Here is a 21636-nt window from a genome sequence, read left to right as displayed (position 1 = left end):
GCATAGACCCAAAACCACTCAATCGAGCGCTGAAAAGAAGCCACTTCCCTCTTCCGACGATTGAGGATATACTTCCGGAAATGGCAAAGGCGAAAATGTTCACAGTGTGTGATGTGAAGCATGGCTTCTAGCATGTTAAATTGGGGGAGGAGTCAAGCTACCTCACCACGTTTGCCACTCCATTTGGTCGGTACCGTTGGCTGAGAATGCAGCGCCGGAAGTATTCCAAAGAAGACTCATACAGGCGCTAGAAGGAATACCGGAAATATACATCATCGCTGATGATGTGTTGATCACAGGTGAAGGGACATCGCTGGAAGAAGCAAGTAGAGACCACGACAACAAACTCAGGTGCTTCCTAAACAGATGTAGAATGCGAAACATCAAATTGAACTTTGAGAAGATAAAACTACGGCGACAGGCCGTGCCGTATATTGGATATTTGTTGACAGCTGAGGGACTGCAGATAGACCCGGAGAAGGTGCGTGCAATCCAAGAGATGCCGAGGCTGACGGATGTCAAGGCAGTACAGAGACTGGTTGGGATGATAAATTACTTGTCCAAGTTTTATGACCACTTGTCTGATGATTGTGAAATATTACGCCAACTTACACACAAAGAGAATGTGTGGGAGTGGACTGACACACAGGAGGAAGTGTTTAATAGACAGAAACACAAAATTGCCAGTGCACCCATTTTGAAGTATTACAATCGGGACGAGGAGTTGACACTTCAATGTGATGCATCAGAGACTGGGCTGGGGGCTGCTCTGACACAAGGAGGTAAGCCTGTAGCATATGGGAGCCGGTCCTTGACACAGACAGAAAGGGGCTATGCCCAGATAGAGAAAGAATGCTTGGCTATAGTCTATGGGATGGAGAAGTTTCACCAATACACGTATGGCAGTACAGAGTGACCACAAACCGTTGGAAAATATTCACAAAAAGCCACTTTTGAGTGCACCAAAGAGACTACAGAGGATGTTACTCCGATTACAGAAATATAACATGGAACTGACCTATGTACCAGGCCGTCATATGTTGCTGGCTGACACACTCAGTAGGGCATACTTGCATTTTATACATGTGGTCTTTATTGTGGCAAATACTTCAATCCAAAAATACGTAACAAGAATCTGAAACTATAACCACAGTCACAAATGTGTAACAACAATCTACAATGCATGATTGAAGTCACAGATATATGACAAATATCAGCAAATGTGTACAATGGTTTGTTGGCACATACACATGGTTAAATGCGGACAAAAATCCGTAGATGGGCGAAAACGGGACCATTTGATTGGCTGTGTTCTTACAGGTGTCATGATCCGCGTCGGACAAGACCGGGGTTTTGTTATTGTTTTCATGATCATGCGGTTTTGTTATTGTTTTCTTCACCTCCCGGCCATGTGCACTTGTTATTGTTTTGATCTGCTGAGTAGGGGCGTTTCCCCTCAGCACCTCGCCCTCACCAGCCATGCACCTGTTCCCCGTCAGCTCACACACCTGATGCCCATCCGCACTCCTAATGACTGAACTATAAAAACATCTCATCCCAACAACTCATTGTCGGAACATTACTCCATTTGGACTGTCACGACCGCTCCCTGATCTCCTTCACGGCCATGTTCTTGCTCTCGCTCCCTCTCATGTCCCTAGGTTTTGTCACTGTCTTGTTCCTCGGCTTTTGTTCTGTTTAGTCACGTTTAGTTCGTCTTAGTCATTTTGCACCCTGCCACGTTTGTTTGTCCACGCCATGTTGTTTGTCCTCATTTGATTAATTTAATAAATTCCCTTTAGTTTACCCTTTTCCCTGCTTCCTCGCACCTCTGGGTCCACCTCCTCCTCGCCTACCGGCGAACCTGACAGAATGTTCCGACCAACCACGGACCCAGCGGGAAGCTCTCGGCGGCGTCATCGTCGTCGCTGCTCGGACTACCCCCCTCAGCCTGCCGACCAATCCCGCGTCCTTCACGTAGGTTCTATTTTTCGTTCCCCACCGGTTTTCTCCCTGCGTTTCATGAAAATGTTAAGGATTACCCACCTGTCATACCTCCCCATTTTATTATAGATTCAGATTACCAAGAAGATTTTGAGCGGAATGCCATTACACCACCTCACATTTTAGTAGACTCAGATCACGAGGATGACTTTGAATACATTTATGACCAGTTGTATGCCCAGCATGACACAGATTCCGTTAGGATCCGTCACTTTCCTCCCCCCGAACAATTTCCGTCACCTTTTTCTTTTGACCGTTTTGAGACCACCTCCCACGTTACCTCGCGTCGTTCACCTCGTCCCAAATCACGTAGATCACGGCCACGTCGTTCACCACGTCCACAGTCTGTTTCCGCTCCTAGTCACGTTCCCCTCGCGTTTCATAGCTCACGTTCACCAGCACCAGTAGTCACGGTCCCTCATGTTTCCCGTTCCCCTGACTCCCTATGGCGGCAGGCTGATAGGGATCAGTTCCCCCGTCTCAGCTGCGCCCGGCCCGGCTGCTGCGCCCGGCCAGCTGCAGCCTCCACGTCAGATGCACAGACCATGCCGCCCCCACGTCCGCTGCAGCCTCCAGTGCCGGCTCCTCGTCCGCTGCAGCCTCCAGTGCCGGCTCCTCGTCCGCTGCAGCCTCCAGTGCCGGCTCCTCGTCCGCTGCAGCCTCCAGTGCCGGCTCCTCGTCCGCTGCAGCCTCCAGTGCCGGCTCCTCGTCCGCTGCAGCCTCCAGTGCCGGCTCCTCGTCAGCTGCAGCCTCCAGTGCCGGCTCCTCGTCAGCTGCAGCCTCCAGTGCCGGCTCCTCGTCAGCTGCAGCCTCCAGTGCCGGCTCCTCGTCAGCTGCAGCCTCCAGTGCCGGCTCCTCGTCAGCTGCAGCCTCCAGTGCCGGCTCCTCGTCAGCTGCAGCCTCCAGTGCCGGCACCTCGTCAGCTGCAGCCTCCAGCGCCGGCTCCTCGTCAGCTGCAGCCTCCAGTGCCGGCTCCCCGTTCGCGGCAGCCTCCTGTGCCGGCTCCTCGTCAGCGGCAGCCCCCCGTGCCGGTTCCTCGTCCGCTGCAGCCCCCCGTGCCGGTTCCTCGTCCGCTGCAGCCTCCAGAGTCCCACTCAGGCTCCCCATCAGCTGCTGAGCCCCGTTCAGGCTCCCCGCCAGCTGCTGAGCCCCGTTCAGGCTCCCCGCCAGCTGCTGAGCCCCGTTCAGGCTCCTCGTCAGCTGCTGAGCCCCGTCCCGGCTCCTCGTCAGCTGCTGAGCCCCGTCCCGGCTCCTCGTCAGCTGCTGAGCCCCGTCTCGGCTCCTCGTCAGCTGCTGAGCCCCGTTCCGGCGCCCTGCCGATGGCCCAAGTCCATGTGGCGGCGGAGCACGTTCCGCGTCCGCCCCAAGTCCATGTTCCGGTGGTGCGCGTCCTGCGTCCGCCCCAAGTCCATGTTGCGGCGGAGCACGTTCCGCGTCTGCCCCAAGTCCATGTCCCGGCGGAGCACGTTGTGCGTCCGTCCCAGGTTCACGTTCAGGCGGAGCACGTTGTGCGTCCGTCCCAGGTTCACGTTCAGGCGGAGCACGTTGTGCGTCCGTCCCAGGTTCACGTTCAGGCGGAGCACGTTGTGCGTCCGTCCCAGGTTCACGTTCAGGCGGAGCACGTTGTGCGTCCGTCCCAGGTTCACGTTCAGGCGGAGCACGTTGTGCGTCCGTCCCAGGTTCACGTTCAGGCGGAGCACGTTGTGCGTCCGTCCCAGGTTCACGTTCAGGCGGAGCACGTTGTGCGTCCGTCCCAGGTTCACGTTCAGGCGGAGCACGTTGTGCGTCCGTCCCAGGTTCACGTTCAGGCGGAGCACGTTGTGCGTCCGTCCCAGGTTCACGTTCAGGCGGAGCACGTTGTGCGTCCGTCCCAGGTTCACGTTCAGGCGGAGCACGTTGTGCGTCCGTCCCAGGTTCACGTTCAGGCGGAGCACGTTGTGCGTCCGTCCCAGGTTCACGTTCAGGCGGAGCACGTTGTGCGTCCGTCCCAGGTTCACGTTCCGGCGGAGCACGTTGTGCGTCCGCCCCAGGTTCACGTTCCGGCGGAGCACGTTGTGCGTCCGCCCCAGGTTCACGTTCCGGCGGAGCACGTTGTGCGTCCGCCCCAGGTTCACGTTCCGGCGGAGCACGTTGTGTGTCCGCCCCAGGCTCACGTTCCGGCGGAGCCTGTCCCGCGTCCGCTTCCGGTCAAGGATCCGACGGCGCCTGTCCTGCGCCCGTTGCAAGGGCCTGCCCCGGCAGCGCTCGACGACCCATGGTCGCTCCTGGCTCCTGCCTCGGTGGTGGACGACGACGCGCCGCCGCTTCTCGTCACGGCCTCGGCGGCGTCCGACGGTCCACCGCCGCTCCACGTTCCTGTCTCGGCGGGGCTGGAGGACCAGCCGCCGCTCCACGTTCCTGTCTCGGCGGGGCTCGAGGACCAGCCGCCGCTCCACGTTCCTGTCTCGGCGGGGCTCGAGGACCAGCCGCCGCTCCACCTTCCTGCCTCGGCGGGGGTCGACGACCAGGCGCCGCTCCACGTTCCTGCCTCGGCGGGATTCGACGACCAGCCGCCGCTCCACGTTCCTGTCTCGGCGGGGCTCGAGGACCAGCCGCCGCTCCACGTTCCTGTCTCGGCGGGGCTCGAGGACCAGCCGCCGCTCCACCTTCCTGCCTCGGCGGGGGTCGACGACCAGGCGCCGCTCCACGTTCCTGACTCGGCGGGATTCGACGACCCGCCGCCGCTCCACGTTCCTGTCTCGGCGGGGCTCGACGACCAGCCGCCGCTCCACGTTCCTGTCTCGAGTGCGCCCGGACGTCCACCTGAATGGCCACGGGTGGACTTATTGATCGGGCCTCCCGGACGTCCGCCCGAATGGCCCCGTCGGGACTCGCTGGTCTGGCCCCCTGGACATCCGCCAGACCGGTCTCGTTCGCGGACCTTGGTCCCACCTCCCGACCCCTTCCGCCCACCCTCGTTCTTGGACAATTTTGGGGTTCCTTTTTTGTGTTTTTTTTTCTCAGTGTTGGTTTTTTTTTGGGACGTCTGGAATCCGTCCCTTGAGGGGGGGGTACTGTCATGATCCGCGTCGGACAAGACTGGGGTTTTGTTATTGTTTTCATGATCATGCGGTTTTGTTATTGTTTTCTTCACCTCCCGGCCATGTGCACTTGTTATTGTTTTGATCTGCTGAGTAGGGGCGTTTCCCCTCAGCACCTCGCCCTCACCAGCCATGCACCTGTTCCCCGTCAGCTCACACACCTGATGCCCATCCGCACTCCTAATGACTGAACTATAAAAACATCTCATCCCAACAACTCATTGTCGGAACATTACTCCGTTTGGACTGTCACGACCGCTCCCTGATCTCCTTCACGGCCATGTTCTTGCTCTCGCTCCCTCTCATGTCCCTGGGTTTTGTCACTGTCTTGTTCCTCGGCTTTTGTTCTGTTTAGTCACGTTTAGTTCGTCTTAGTCATTTTGCACCCTGCCACGTTTGTTTGTCAACGCCATGTTGTTTGTCCTCATTTGATTAATTTAATAAATTCCCTTTAGTTTACCCTTTTCCCTGCTTCCTCGCACCTCTGGGTCCACCTCCTCCTCGCCTACCGGCGAACCTGACAACAGGTGACGTTTGCTACAGTCCTGCCGCGGACGACTCGCAAATGCGTGTGCTGATTTGCAAATGCGTGTCAGGAGACTTGTGTGTGGCTCCGTAGCTACACGTTCGGACCACATGGGGGCACTAATATTATACCAGCCGCGTACCACCAATACATACACCAATAACAAGGGGTGGCGTTCACTCCGATCCACCCATGGTCATGTACCATTTATTTGACATTATTTAAATTAAATTGGAATAAATGGAAGAATAAACTGGAACCAATAAAATAAGAACCAATGATATAACCAGTGAAGCTAAAAAAATGAATGAAGCTTCTCCACACCTGCTAATTGCCACATTAACTATACTTCCCTCTATTGCATTCAGTAAACACATTTTTTTTAAATTGATTCATTAACTTTTTATTTAGTAAACACTCACTGCACCAACCCAACCGGACTGCATCGGGTCATCTGTCTGCTCCACCTGTAGACTACGAGAGTCCCCTTTTGGTCTTAATGTGGAGCTCCGGAGCCACACTCAAGTCTCCAGACCCGCATTTGCAAATTGCCACACGCATTTGCGAGTCGTCCACGGCGAGACTGTAGCAACACCCAAAGGCAGGGGACGCTGAATGTTGGCATTTTGTGCTCTCTGCCTGTCAGGCGAATATGTGGAAAATTATAAAAAAGCAGCTCGCATATTTGCTTACATTTGTCAAAGTTTTTTTTTATTTTTTTGCGGTGCAAAAGCTTACAGCACCTGGTATTCCCAGGCGGTCTCCCATCCAAGTACTAACCAGGCCCGACCCTGCTTAGCTTCCGAGATCGGACGAGATCGGGCGTTCTCAGGGTAGCATGGCCGTAAGCGACAATTCCTTTCAAAATTTTGCATTTTATACATGTGGTCTTTATTGTGGCAAATACTTCAATCCAAAAATATGTAACAAGAATCTGAAACTATAACCACAGTCACAAATGTGTAACAACAATCTACAATGCATGATTGAAGTCACAGATATCAGCAAATGTGTACAATGGTTTGTTGGCACATACACGTGGTTAAATGCGGACAAAAATCCGTAGATGGGCGACCTGTAAAAACGGGACCTTTTGATTGGCTGTGTTCTTACAGGTGACGTTTGCTACAGTCCTGCCGCGGACTACTCGCAAATGCGTGTGCTGATTTACAAATGCGTGTCAGGAGACTTGTGTGTGGCTCCGTAGCTACACGTTCGGACCACATGGGGGCACTAATATTATACCAGCCCCGTACCACCAATATATACACCAATAACAAGGGGTGGCGTTCACTCCGATCCACCCATGGTCATGTGCCATTTATTTGACATTATTTAAATTAAATTGGAATAAATGGAAGAATAAAGTGGAACTAATAAAATAAAAACAAATGATATAACCAGTGAAGCTAAAAAAAATGAATGAAGCTTCTCTAACCTGCTAATTGCCACATTAACTAAACTTCCCTTTATTGCATTCAGTAAACACCATTTTTTAAAATTGATTCATTAACTTTTTATTTAGTAAACACTCACTGCACTTTTGGTCTTAATGTGGAGCTCCGGAGCCACACTCAAGTCTCCAGACACGCATTCGCAAATTGCCACACGCATTTGCGAGTCGTCCACGGCGAGACTGTAGCAACACCCAAAGGCAGGGGACGCTGAATGTTGGCATTTTGTGCTCTCAGCCTGTCAGGCGTATATGTGGAAATTTATAAAAAAGCAGCTCGCATACTTGCTTACATTTGTCAAAGTTTTCTTTATTTATTTTTTTTTGCGGTGCAAAAGCTTACAGCACCTGGTATTCCAAGGCGGTCTCCCATCCAAGTACTAACCAGGCCCGACCCTGCTTAGCTTCCGAGATCAGACGAGATCGGGCGTTCTCAGGGTAGTATGGCCGTAAGCGAGAATTCCTTTCAAAATTTTGCATTTTATACATGTTGTCTTTATTGTGGCAAATACTTCAATCCAAAAATACGTAACAAGAATCTGAAACTATAACCACAGTCACAAATGTGTCACAACAATCCACAATGCATGATTGAAGTCACAGATATATGACAAATATCAGCAAATGTGTACAATGATTTGTTGGCACATACACTTGGTTAAATGCGGACAAAAATCCGAAGATGGGCGACCTGTAAAAACGGGACCTTTTCTTACAGGTGACGTTTGCTACAGTCCTGCCGCGGACGACTCGCAAATGCGTGTGCTGATTTGCTAATGCGTGTCAGGAGACTTGTGTGTGGCTCCGTAGCTACACATTCGGACCACATGGGGGCACTAATATGATACCAGCCCCGTACCACCAATATATACACCAATAACTTGGGGGGGCGTTCACTGCTATCCACCCATGGTCATGTACCATTTATTTGACATTATTTAAATTAAATTGGAATAAATGGAAGAATAAAGTGGAACTAATAAAATAAGAACCAATGATATAACCAGTGAAGCTAAAAAAAATGAATGAAGCTTCTCCACACCTGCTAATTGCCACATTAACTATACTTCCCTTTATTGCATTCAGTAAACGCCATTTTTTAAAATTGATTCATTAACTTTTTATTTAGTAAACACTCACTGCACCAACCCAACCGGACTGCATCGGGTCATATGTCTGCTACACCTGTAGACTCCGAGGGTACCCTTTTGGTCTTAATGTGTGGCTCCGGAGCCACAGTCAAGTCTCCAGACACGCATTTGCAAATTGCCACACGCATTTGCGAGTCGTCCACGGCGAGACTGAAGCAACACCCAAAGGCAGGGGACGCTGAATGTTGGCAATTTGTGCTCTCAGCCTGTCAGGCGAATATGTGGAAATTTATAAAAAAGCAGCTCGCATAGTTGCTTACATTTGTCAAAGTTTTTTTTATTTATTTATTTTTTGCGGTGCAAAAGCTTACAGCACCTGGTATTCCAAGGCGGTCTCCCATCCAAGTACTAACCAGGCCCGACCCTGCTTAGCTTCCGAGATCAGACGAGATCGGGCGTTCTCAGGGTAGTATGGCCGTAAGCGAGAATTCCTTTCAAAATTTTGCATTTTATACATGTTGTCTTTATTGTGGCAAATACTTCAATCCAAAAATACGTAACAAGAATCTGAAACTATAACCACAGTCACAAATGTGTCACAACAATCCACAATGCATGATTGAAGTCACAGATATATGACAAATATCAGCAAATGTGTACAATGATTTGTTGGCACATACACTTGGTTAAATGCGGACAAAAATCCGAAGATGGGCGACCTGTAAAAACGGGACCTTTTCTTACAGGTGACGTTTGCTACAGTCCTGCCGCGGACGACTCGCAAATGCGTGTGCTGATTTGCAAATGCGTGTCAGGAGACTTGTGTGTGGCTCCGTAGCTACACATTCGGACCACATGGGGGCACTAATATTATACCAGCCCCGTACCACCAATATATACACCAAAAACTTGGGGGGGCGTTCACTGCTATCCACCCATGGTCATGTACCATTTATTTGACATTATTTAAATTAAATTGGAATAAATGGAAGAATAAAGTGGAACTAATAAAATAAGAACCAATGATATAACCAGTGAAGCTAAAAAAAATGAATGAAGCTTCTCCACACCTGCTAATTGCCACATTAACTATACTTCCCTTTATTGCATTCAGTAAACGCCATTTTTTAAAATTGATTCATTAACTTTTTATTTAGTAAACACTCACTGCACCAACCCAACCGGACTGCATCGGGTCATATGTCTGCTACACTGGAAGACTCCGAGGGTACCCTTTTGGTCTTAATGTGTGGCTCCGGAGCCACAGTCAAGTCTCCAGACACGCATTTGCAAATTGCCACACGCATTTGCGAGTCGTCCACGGCGAGACTGTAGCAACACCCAAAGGCAGGGGACGCTGAATGTTGGCATTTTGTGCTCTCAGCCTGTCAGGCGAATATGTGGAAATTTATAAAAAAAGCAGCTCGCAAACTTGCTTAGATTTGTCAAAGTTTTTTTTATTTATTTATTTTTTGCGGTGCAAAAGCTTACAGCAACTGGTATTCCCAGGCGGTCTCCCATCCAAGTACTAACCAGGCCCGACCCTGCTTAGCTTCCGAGATCGGACGAGATCGGGCGTTCTCAGGGTAGTATGGCCGTAAGCGAGAATTCCTTTCAAAATTTTGCATTTTATACATGTTGTCTTTATTGTGGCAAATACTTCAATCCAAAAATACGTAACAAGAATCTGAAACTATAACCACAGTCACAAATGTGTCACAACAATCTACAATGCATGATTGAAGTCACAGATATATGACAAATATCAGCAAATGTGTACAATGATTTGTTGGCACATACACATGGTTAAATGCGGACAAAAATCCGTGGATGGGCGACCTGTAAAAACGGGACCTTTTCTTACAGGTGACGTTTGCTACAGTCCTGCCGCGGACGACTCGCAAATGCGTGTGCTGATTTGCAAATGCGTGTCAGGAGACTTGTGTGTGGCTCCGTAGCTACACATTCGGACCACATGGGGGCACTAATATTATACCAGCCCCGTACCACCAATATATACACCAATAACTTGGGGGGGCGTTCACTGCTATCCACCCATGGTCATGTACCATTTATTTGACATTATTTAAATTAAATTGGAATAAATGGAAGAATAAAGTGGAACTAATAAAATAAGAACCAATGATATAACCAGTGAAGCTAAAAAAAATGAATGAAGCTTCTCCACACCTGCTAATTGCCACATTAACTATACTTCCCTTTATTGCATTCAGTAAACGCCATTTTTTAAAATTGATTCATTAACTTTTTATTTAGTAAACACTCACTGCACCAACCCAACCGGACTGCATCGGGTCATATGTCTGCTACACCTGTAGACTCCGAGGGTACCCTTTTGGTCCTAATGTGTGGCTCCGGAGCCACAGTCAAGTCTCCAGACACGCATTTGCAAATTGCCACACGCATTTGCGAGTCGTCCACGGCGAGACTGTAGCAACACCCAAAGGCAGGGGACGCTGAATGTTGGCATTTTGTGCTCTCAGCCTGTCAGGCGAATATGTGGAAATTTATAAAAAAAGCAGCTCGCAAACTTGCTTAGATTTGTCAAAGTTTTTTTTATTTATTTATTTTTTGCGGCGCAAAAGCTTACAGCAACTGGTATTCCCAGGCGGTCTCCCATCCAAGTACTAACCAGGCCCGACCCTGCTTAGCTTCCGAGATCGGACGAGATCGGGCGTTCTCAGGGTCGTATGGCCGTAAGCGATAATTCCTTTCAAAATTTTGCATTTTATACATGTTGTCTTTATTGTGGCAAATACTTCAATCCAAAAATACGTAACAAGAATCTGAAACTATAACCACAGTCACAAATGTGTCACAACAATCTACAATGCATGATTGAAGTCACAGATATATGACAAATATCAGCAAATGTGTACAATGATTTGTTGGCACATACACATGGTTAAATGCGGACAAAAATTCGTGGATGGGCGACCTGTAAAAACGGGACCTTTTCTTACAGGTGACGTTTGCGACAGTCCTGCCGCGGACGACTCGCAAATGCGTGTGCTGATTTGCAAATGCGTGTCAGGAGACTTGTGTGGGGCTCCGTAGCTACACATTCGGACCACATGGGGGCACTAATATTATACCAGCCCCGTACCACCAATATATACACCAAGCCTCCACGACCGGGATTCCCACGTTGTCGTCGTGTGGAGGCTTGAGCGGCTCCCTGGAGTGCAGCCAGCATTCTGGGGGCCTGACTAAGAGGAATCCCACCCTGGTGGTCGAACCAAGCGTTAAAAACTTGCTCTCGACTACACACCTCAAAAATGGAAATGGAAGCTCAAAGAAGGAATATTCATACTGGATCGGCCGTCGCCCAGGATAACCAGGTCCGCGTTGGTGCAGTAGAGAGTCCTGCAACTTCGAAAAATACGCGAGACTCAGTTAATGATGACCTAAATGACAATGTAGTGACAGTAGGAGGAGGACTGAGGATAATCTCATTGAATGTGGAGGGTATATCGATGGCTAAGTGTGAGTTGATGGCGCAGATGCTGAGGGAGAAAGATGTACAAGTGTTGGCACTGCAGGAAACTCATCTGACTAAAGAATCGCCCCCATCGAGATACAGTATATCCAGCTTCATACCCATCACGAGAATAGATCATCAACAGTACGGAACCATGATATATGTACATGAAGACATCCCTGCCATAGACAGAGGATCCTCTATGGACGAACACAATATACACAGGTCAGAGATTGAGGTGCTGGGTACAACAGTGGTCAACATATACAAGCCTCCAAATACAAGCTGGCCAATTAGTGTCCTCCCACAATACCAACATCAATCTATAATATTAGGAGACTTCAATAGCCACCACACATCGTGGGGATACACAGAGCCCGACCCAGCTGGAATCCAGCTCAGCAACTGGGCAGAAATAAATAATCTCCACCTCCTTTACCATCCAAATGAACCAGGCACCTTCCACTCAGCACGATGGCAGAGGGAATACACACCTGACCTGACCTTCGTTACGAGGGACACAGATGGCATATCAATGCCAGCACATCGAAGAGTGCTGGGTAACTTCCCAAGGTCCCAGCACCGACCAATATTGATAAAAACAGGAATCAACATACCAGTCACACAATCTCTACCCCTGCCAAGATGGAACTTTAGAAAGGCAAACTGGCAGGGTTTCGCAGAGCAAGTGGATAAGACATGCAAGCGAATCCCAGCAAAACAGGAGAATATAATTAGGTTCAATAAACTCATTCAGAGCAGTGCAAAAAAGCACATACCCCGGGGAGTCCGTAAAAGATATATACCATGCTGGACACCAGAATGTGAGGAAATATTAAAATCCTATGAGGAAACCCAGAATCCAGATACTGGAGAGAAATTGCTGGAGAGACTGCAGGAGGAGAGACAGAGAAGATGGAAACGGTAGAGAGCATGGATTTCACAAGATCCAGTAGACATGCATGGAAACTGATTAAAAAACTGGACGGGGTGGAAAAAAGAGCAAACAGTCTAACGTAGTGAGCCCTGATAGTGTTGCAATTAATATAAGAGGAAGAGGAGCTCACACCCCTGACTACAAGTTCGAAACCACCATAAAGAAAAGGTACCAGCAGCTAATCAGAGACATGCCAGAAGAAGACGGGTTCTCCCACCCAGTGAGCGAAGAGGAGGTGAAAGCAGCACTCAGAGCAACGAAGTCAGGCAAGGCAGCAGGAGTTGATGGGATCTACCCAGATATGTTGAAACACCTGGGTCCAGCTGCGATTAAATGGATGGCATCTGCTATCACTGATGCAATAAACATGGGTAGATACTGCCATCTCTGGAAAAGAGCTAGGGTCATAGCCATCTTAAAACCGGGGAAATCACCAGAAGACCCAAATAACTACAGACCAATATCCCTGCTATGCAGTATGTATAAGATAATGGAGAGGATCATCCTAACCAGAATAACACCAACCCTGGAGCTGAATATTCCTTGCCAGCAGGCAGGATTTAGAAAGCACAGAAGCACCACAGAACAGGTACTGGCTCTAACAACATTCATAGAGGCAGGATACCAAAGAAAACTAAAAAGTGGTGCTATATTTGTAGATCTCTCGGCTGCATATGATACAGTGTGGAGAGAAGGACTCCTGTATAAGGTAGCCAACATCATCAAAAGTAAAGCTATAGCCAATATAATTGCATCTATGACTGCAAAGAGGCACTTCAGAGTGTGCCTGGGGGACCAAACAAGCCGAGAATTTAGCATTAAAAATGGAGTCCCACAGGGATCTGTAATTTCACCAGCACTATTCAATGTTTACATATCAGACCTACCAGATAGAGAATCCTGGAAATTCGGTATGCGGATGACTGGGCATTGGTAACCCAAGACAGGGATTTTGGTACAATCGAGAGAACATTATCGCTGGACATAGCGTTGCTCTCAAATTACTTTAAAAGATGGTACCTAAGAATGAACAGAACCAAGACAGTGGTAACAACATTCCATCTAACCAACCAGCAAGCTAATTACAAGCTAAGGGTGGAAATAGAGGGGGAAAACCTGCCGGTGGATTGTAAAAAAAGCAGCTCGCAAACTTGCTTAGATTTGTCAAAGTTTTTTTTATTTATTTATTTTTTGCGGTGCAAAAGCTTACAGCACCTGGTATTCCCAGGCGGTCTCCCATCCAAGTACTAACCAGGCCCGACACTGCTTAGCTTCCGAGATCGGACGAGATCGGGCGTTCTCAGGGTAGTATGGCCGTAAGCGAGAATTCCTTTCAAAATTTTGCATTTTATACATGTTGTCTTTATTGTGGCAAATGCTTCAATCCAAAAATACGTAACAAGAATCTGAAACTATGACCACAGTCACAAATGTGTCAAAACAATCTACAATGCATGATTGAAGTCACAGATATATGACAAATATCAGCAAATATGTACAATGATTTGTTGGCACATACACATGGTTAAATGCGGACAAAAATCCGTAGGGCGACCTGTAAAAACGGGACCTTTTCTTACAGGTGACGTTTGCTACAGTCCTGCCGCGGACGACTCGCAAATGCGTGTGCTGATTTGCAAATGCGTGTCAGGAGACTTGTGTGTGGCTCCGTAGCTACACGTTCGGACCACATGGGGGCACTAATATTATACCAGCCCCGTACCATCAATACATACACCAATAACAAGGGGGGGGGGCGTTCACTGCTATCCACCCATGGTCATGTACCATTTATTTGACATTATTTACATTAAATTGGAATAAATGGAAGAATAAAGTGGAACTAATAAAATAAGAACCAATGATATAACCAGTGAAGCTAAAAAAAATGAATGAAGCTTCTCCACATCTGCTAATTGCCACATTAACTATACTTCCCTTTATTGCATTCAGTAAACGCCATTTTTTAAAATTGATTCATTAACTTTTTATTTAGTAAACACTCACTGCACCAACCCAACCGGACTGCATCGGGTCATATGTCTGCTACACCTGTAGACTCCGAGGGTACCCTTTTGGTCTTAATGTGTGGCTCCGGAGCCACAGTCAAGTCTCCAGACACGCATTTGCAAATTGCCACACGCATTTGCGAGTCGTCCACGGCGAGACTGTAGCAACACCCAAAGGCAGGGGACGCTGAATGTTGGCAATTTGTGCTCTCAGCCTGTCAGGCGAATATGTGGAAATTTATAAAAAAAAGCAGCTCGCAAACTTGCTTAGATTTGTCAAAGTTTTTTTTATTTATTTATTTTTTGCGGTGCAAAAGCTTACAGCACCTGGTATTCCCAGGCGGTCTCCCATCCAAGTACTAACCAGGCCCGACCCTGCTTAGCTTCCGAGATCGGACGAGATCGGGCGTTCTCAGGGTAGTATGGCCATAAGCAAAAATTCCTTTCAAAATTTAGCATTTTATACATGTTGTCTTTATTGTGGCAAATACTTCAATCCAAAAATACGTAACAAGAATCTGAAACTATAACCACAGTCACAAATGTGTAACAACAATCTACAATGCATGATTGAAGTCACAGATATATGACAAATATCAGCAAATGTGTACAATGATTTGTTGGCACATACACATGGTTAAATGCGGACAAAAATCCGTGGATGGGCGACCTGTAAAAACGGGACCTTTTCTTACAGGTGACGTTTGCTACAGTCCTGCCGCGGACGACTCGCAAATGCGTGTGCTGATTTGGAAATGCGTGTCAGGAGACTTGTGTGTGGCTCCGTAGCTACACATTCGGACCACATGGGGGCACTAATATTATACCAGCCCCGTACCACCAATATATACACCAATAACTTGGGGGGGGCGTTCACTGCTATCCACCCATGGTCATGTACCATTTATTTGACATTATTTAAATTAAATTGGAATAAATGGAAGAATAAAGAGGAACTAATTAAATAAGAACCAATGATATAACCAGTGAAGCTAAAAAAAATGAATGAAGCTTCTCCACACCTGCTAATTGCCACATTAACTATACTTCCCTTTATTGCATTCAGTAAACGCCATTTTTTAAAATTGATTCATTAACTTTTTATTTAGTAAACACTCACTGCACCAACCCAACCGGACTGCATCGGGTCATATGTCTGCTACACTGGAAGACTCCGAGGGTACCCTTTTGGTCTTAATGTGTGGCTCCGGAGCCACAGTCAAGTCTCCAGACACGCATTTGCAAATTGCCACACGCATTTGCGAGTCGTCCACGGCGAGACTGTAGCAACACCCAAAGGCAGGGGACGCTGAATGTTGGCATTTTGTGCTCTCAGCCTGTCAGGCGAATATGTGGAAATTTATAAAAAAAAGCAGCTCGCAAACTTGCTTAGATTTGTCAAAGTTTTTTTTATTTATTTATTTTTTGCGGTGCAAAAGCTTACAGCAACTGGTATTCCCAGGCGGTCTCCCATCCAAGTACTAACCAGGCCCGACCCTGCTTAGCTTCCGAGATCGGACGAGATCGGGCGTTCTCAGGGTCGTATGGCCGTAAGCGAGAATTCCTTTCAAAATTTTGCATTTTATACATGTTGTCTTTATTGTGGCAAATACTTCAATCCAAAAATACGTAACAAGAATCTGAAACTATAACCACAGTCACAAATGTGTCACAACAATCTACAATGCATGATTGAAGTCACAGATATATGACAAATATCAGCAAATGTGTACAATGATTTGTTGGCACATACACATGGTTAAATGCGGACAAAAATCCGTGGATGGGCGACCTGTAAAAACGGGACCTTTTCTTACAGGTGACGTTTGCTACAGTCCTGCCGCGGACGACTCGCAAATGCGTGTGCTGATTTGCAAATGCGTGTCAGGAGACTTGTGTGTGGCTCCGTAGCTACACATTCGGACCACATGGGGGCACTAATATTATACCAGCCCCGTACCACCAATATATACACCAATAACTTGGGGGGGCATTCACTGCTATCCACCCATGGTCATGTACCATTTATTTGACATTATTTAAATTAAATTGGAATAAATGGAAGAATAAAGTGGAACTAATAAAATAAGAACCAATGATATAACCAGTGAAGCTAAAAAAAATGAATGAAGCTTCTCCACACCTGCTAATTGCCACATTAACTATACTTCCCTTTATTGCATTCAGTAAACGCCATTTTTTAAAATTGATTCATTAACTTTTTATTTAGTAAACACTCACTGCACCAACCCAACCGGACTGCATCGGGTCATATGTCTGCTACACCTGTAGACTCCGAGGGTACCCTTTTGGTCTTAATGTGTGGCTCCGGAGCCACAGTCAAGTCTCCAGACACGCATTTGCAAATTGCCACACGCATTTGCGAGTCGTCCACGGCGAGACTGTAGCAACACCCAAAGGCAGGGGACGCTGAATGTTGGCATTTTGTGCTCTCAGCCTGTCAGGCGAATATGTGGAAATTTATAAAAAAAGCAGCTCGCAAACTTGCTTAGATTTGTCAAAGTTTTTTTTATTTATTTATTTTTTGCGGCGCAAAAGCTTACAGCAACTGGTATTCCCAGGCGGTCTCCCATCCAAGTACTAACCAGGCCCGACCCTGCTTAGCTTCCGAGATCAGACGAGATCGGGCGTTCTCAAGGTCGTATGGCCGTAAGCGAGAATTCCTTTCAAAATTTTGCATTTTATACATGTTGTCTTTATTGTGGCAAATACTTCAATCCAAAAATACGTAACAAGAATCTGAAACTATAACCACAGTCACAAATGTGTCACAACAATCTACAATGCATGATTGAAGTCACAGATATATGACAAATATCAGCAAATGTGTACAATGATTTGTTGGCACATACACATGGTTAAATGCGGACAAAAATTCGTGGATGGGCGACCTGTAAAAACGGGACCTTTTCTTACAGGTGACGTTTGCGACAGTCCTGCCGCGGACGACTCGCAAATGCGTGTGCTGATTTGCAAATGCGTGTCAGGAGACTTGTGTGTGGCTCCGTAGCTACACATTCGGACCACATGGGGGCACTAATATTATACCAGCCCCGTACCACCAATATATACACCAATAACTTGGGGGGGCGTTCACTGCTATCCACCCATGGTCATGTACCATTTATTTGACATTATTTAAATTAAATTGGAATAAATGGAAGAATAAAGTGGAACTAATAAAATAAGAACCAATGATATAACCAGTGAAGCTAAAAAAAATGAATGAAGCTTCTCCACACCTGCTAATTGCCACATTAACTATACTTCCCTTTATTGCATTCAGTAAACGCCATTTTTTAAAATTGATTCATGAACTTTTTATTTAGTAAACACTCACTGCACCAACCCAACCGGACTGCATCGGGTCATATGTCTGCTACACCTGTAGACTCCGAGGGTACCCTTTTGGTCTTAATGTGTGGCTCCGGAGCCACAGTCAAGTCTCCAGACACGCATTTGCAAATTGCCACACGCATTTGCGAGTCGTCCACGGCGAGACTGTAGCAACACCCAAAGGCAGGGGACGCTGAATGTTGGCAATTTGTGCTCTCAGCCTGTCAGGCGAATATGTGGAAATTTATAAAAAAGCAGCTCGCATACTTGCTTACATTTGTCAAAGTTTTTTTTATTTATTTATTTTTTGCGGTGCAAAAGCTTACAGCACCTGGTATTCCCAGGCGGTCTCCCATCCAAGTACTAACCAGGCCCGACCCTGCTTAGCTTCCGAGATCGGACGAGATCGGGCGTTCTCAGGGTAGTATGGCCGTATGCGAGAATTCCTTTCAAAATTTTGCATTTTATACATGTTGTCTTTATTGTGGCAAATACTTCAATCCAAAAATACGTAACAAGAATCTGAAACTATAACCACAGTCACAAATGTGTCACAACAATCCACAATGCATGATTGAAGTCACAGATATATGACAAATATCAGCAAATGTGTACAATGATTTGTTGGCACATACACATGGTTAAATGCGGACAAAAATCCGTAGATGGGCGACCTGTAAAAACGGGACCTTTTCTTACAGGTGACGTTTGCTACAGTCCTGCCGCGGACGACTCGCAAATGCGTGTGCTGATTTGCAAATGCGTGTCAGGAGACTTGTGTGGGGCTCCGTAGCTACACATTCGGACCACATGGGGGCACTAATATTATACCAGCCCCGTACCACCAATATATACACCAAGCCTCCACGACCGGGATTCCCACGTTGTCGTCGTGTGGAGGCTTGAGCGGCTCCCTGGAGTGCAGCCAGCATTCTGGGGGCCTGACTAAGAGGAATCCCACCCTGGTGGTCGAACCAAGCGTTAAAAACTTGCTCTCGACTACACACCTCAAAAATGGAAATGGAAGCTCAAAGAAGGAATATTCATACTGGATCGGCCGTCGCCCAGGATAACCAGGTCCGCGTTGGTGCAGTAGAGAGTCCTGCAACTTCGAAAAATACGCGAGACTCAGTTAATGATGACCTAAATGACAATGTAGTGACAGTAGGAGGAGGACTGAGGATAATCTCATTGAATGTGGAGGGTATATCGATGGCTAAGTGTGAGTTGATGGCGCAGATGCTGAGGGAGAAAGATGTACAAGTGTTGGCACTGCAGGAAACTCATCTGACTAAAGAATCGCCCCCATCGAGATACAGTATATCCAGCTTCATACCCATCACGAGAATAGATCATCAACAGTACGGAACCATGATATATGTACATGAAGACATCCCTGCCATAGACAGAGGATCCTCTATGGACGAACACAATATACACAGGTCAGAGATTGAGGTGCTGGGTACAACAGTGGTCAACATATACAAGCCTCCAAATACAAGCTGGCCAATTAGTGTCCTCCCACAATACCAACATCAATCTATCATATTAGGAGACTTCAATAGCCACCACACATCGTGGGGATACACAGAGCCCGACCCAGCTGGAATCCAGCTCAGCAACTGGGCAGAAATAAATAATCTCCACCTCCTTTACCATCCAAATGAACCAGGCACCTTCCACTCAGCACGATGGCAGAGGGAATACACACCTGACCTGACCTTCGTTACGAGGGACACAGATGGCATATCAATGCCAGCACATCGAAGAGTGCTGGGTAACTTCCCAAGGTCCCAGCACCGACCAATATTGATAAAAACAGGAATCAACATACCAGTCACACAATCTCTACCCCTGCCAAGATGGAACTTTAGAAAGGCAAACTGGCAGGGTTTCGCAGAGCAAGTGGATAAGACATGCAAGCGAATCCCAGCAAAACAGGAGAATATAATTAGGTTCAATAAACTCATTCAGAGCAGTGCAAAAAAGCACATACCCCGGGGAGTCCGTAAAAGATATATACCATGCTGGACACCAGAATGTGAGGAAATATTAAAATCCTATGAGGAAACCCAGAATCCAGATACTGGAGAGAAATTGCTGGAGAGACTGCAGGAGGAGAGACAGAGAAGATGGAAACGGTAGAGAGCATGGATTTCACAAGATCCAGTAGACATGCATGGAAACTGATTAAAAAACTGGACGGGGGTGGAAAAAAGAGCAAACAGTCTAACGTAGTGAGCCCTGATAGTGTTGCAATTAATATAAGAGGAAGAGGAGCTCACACCCCTGACTACAAGTTCGAAACCACCATAAAGAAAAGGTACCAGCAGCTAATCAGAGACATGCCAGAAGAAGACGGGTTCTCCCACCCAGTGAGCGAAGAGGAGGTGAAAGCAGCACTCAGAGCAACGAAGTCAGGCAAGGCAGCAGGAGTTGATGGGATCTACCCAGATATGTTGAAACACCTGGGTCCAGCTGCGATTAAATGGATGGCATCTGCTATCACTGATGCAATAAACATGGGTAGATACTGCCATCTCTGGAAAAGAGCTAGGGTCATAGCCATCTTAAAACCGGGGAAATCACCAGAAGACCCAAATAACTACAGACCAATATCCCTGCTATGCAGTATGTATAAGATAATGGAGAGGATCATCCTAACCAGAATAACACCAACCCTGGAGCTGAATATTCCTTGCCAGCAGGCAGGATTTAGAAAGCACAGAAGCACCACAGAACAGGTACTGGCTCTAACAACATTCATAGAGGCAGGATACCAAAGAAAACTAAAAAGTGGTGCTATATTTGTAGATCTCTCGGCTGCATATGATACAGTGTGGAGAGAAGGACTCCTGTATAAGGTAGCCAACATCATCAAAAGTAAAGCTATAGCCAATATAATTGCATCTATGACTGCAAAGAGGCACTTCAGAGTGTGCCTGGGGGACCAAACAAGCCGAGAATTTAGCATTAAAAATGGAGTCCCACAGGGATCTGTAATTTCACCAGCACTATTCAATGTTTACATATCAGACCTACCAGATACAGAATCCTGGAAATTCGGTTATGCGGATGACTGGGCATTGGTAACCCAAGACAGGGATTTTGGTACAATCGAGAGAACATTATCGCTGGACATAGCGTTGCTCTCAAATTACTTTAAAAGATGGTACCTAAGAATGAACAGAACCAAGACAGTGGTAACAACATTCCATCTAACCAACCAGCAAGCTAATTACAAGCTAAGGGTGGAAATAGAGGGGGAAAACCTGCCGGTGGATTGTGAACCAAAATATCTAGGGGTAACTCTAGACAGAACTCTCACCTACAGGAAACACCTAGAAAATACAGCCCAGAAGCTGAAATCAAGAGTGGCACTAATCCGTAAACTTACGGGAACAGGTTGGGGTGCCAACCAAAACGTTCTACGGACGTCAGTCATGGCACTGTGCTACAGCGTGGCTGAATATTGCAGCCCAGTATGGGGCCGGTGTGCACATACATCCAAAGTTGATGTCCAGCTGAATGAAGCAATGAGACTGATATCGGGCGCCATACGTTCTACTCCTATAAACTGGCTTCCAACAATGTGCAAGATTGAACCTCCAGCAGTAAGAAGAGAGCAGGCAACACAGATCATGCAACAAAATATATTGGCACTCCCGGAGGAGGCT

General features: G+C 47.2%; 10 non-coding genes across 10 annotated transcripts; all 10 read right to left on the bottom strand.

Moving 5' to 3' along the window:
- Positions 1–6341: 6341 nt before the first annotated feature.
- LOC148315506 (5S ribosomal RNA) lies at positions 6342–6460 on the bottom strand. Its single transcript, XR_015841088.1, has one exon. It is a non-coding gene; the product is annotated as a 5S ribosomal RNA (ribosomal RNA).
- Positions 6461–7399: 939 nt separating this feature from the next.
- LOC148315505 (5S ribosomal RNA) lies at positions 7400–7518 on the bottom strand. Its single transcript, XR_015841159.1, has one exon. It is a non-coding gene; the product is annotated as a 5S ribosomal RNA (ribosomal RNA).
- A 1000-nt stretch (positions 7519–8518) lies between these two features.
- On the bottom strand, positions 8519–8637 carry LOC148315504 (5S ribosomal RNA). The gene has a single exon (XR_015841158.1). It is a non-coding gene; the product is annotated as a 5S ribosomal RNA (ribosomal RNA).
- Positions 8638–9638: 1001 nt separating this feature from the next.
- Positions 9639–9757, bottom strand: LOC148315503 (5S ribosomal RNA). The gene has a single exon (XR_015841170.1). It is a non-coding gene; the product is annotated as a 5S ribosomal RNA (ribosomal RNA).
- Positions 9758–10758: 1001 nt separating this feature from the next.
- On the bottom strand, positions 10759–10877 carry LOC148315502 (5S ribosomal RNA). Its single transcript, XR_015841218.1, has one exon. It is a non-coding gene; the product is annotated as a 5S ribosomal RNA (ribosomal RNA).
- Positions 10878–13796: 2919 nt separating this feature from the next.
- Positions 13797–13915, bottom strand: LOC148315501 (5S ribosomal RNA). Its single transcript, XR_015841140.1, has one exon. It is a non-coding gene; the product is annotated as a 5S ribosomal RNA (ribosomal RNA).
- Positions 13916–14917: 1002 nt separating this feature from the next.
- Positions 14918–15036, bottom strand: LOC148315500 (5S ribosomal RNA). The gene has a single exon (XR_015841076.1). It is a non-coding gene; the product is annotated as a 5S ribosomal RNA (ribosomal RNA).
- A 1003-nt stretch (positions 15037–16039) lies between these two features.
- Positions 16040–16158, bottom strand: LOC148315499 (5S ribosomal RNA). The gene has a single exon (XR_015841217.1). It is a non-coding gene; the product is annotated as a 5S ribosomal RNA (ribosomal RNA).
- Positions 16159–17159: 1001 nt separating this feature from the next.
- On the bottom strand, positions 17160–17278 carry LOC148315498 (5S ribosomal RNA). Its single transcript, XR_015841232.1, has one exon. It is a non-coding gene; the product is annotated as a 5S ribosomal RNA (ribosomal RNA).
- A 1000-nt stretch (positions 17279–18278) lies between these two features.
- On the bottom strand, positions 18279–18397 carry LOC148315497 (5S ribosomal RNA). Its single transcript, XR_015841121.1, has one exon. It is a non-coding gene; the product is annotated as a 5S ribosomal RNA (ribosomal RNA).
- Between the last annotated feature and the right edge of the window lie 3239 nt (positions 18398–21636).

This window comes from Idiotropiscis lumnitzeri, unplaced genomic scaffold, assembly GCF_059441095.1.
Source record: "Idiotropiscis lumnitzeri isolate Australia: NSW breed Sydney's pygmy pipehorse unplaced genomic scaffold, RoL_Ilum_1.0 HiC_scaffold_114, whole genome shotgun sequence".
NCBI classification, from domain to species: domain Eukaryota; kingdom Metazoa; phylum Chordata; class Actinopteri; order Syngnathiformes; family Syngnathidae; genus Idiotropiscis; species Idiotropiscis lumnitzeri.
This window is presented reverse-complemented; position numbering and strand designations above follow the sequence as displayed.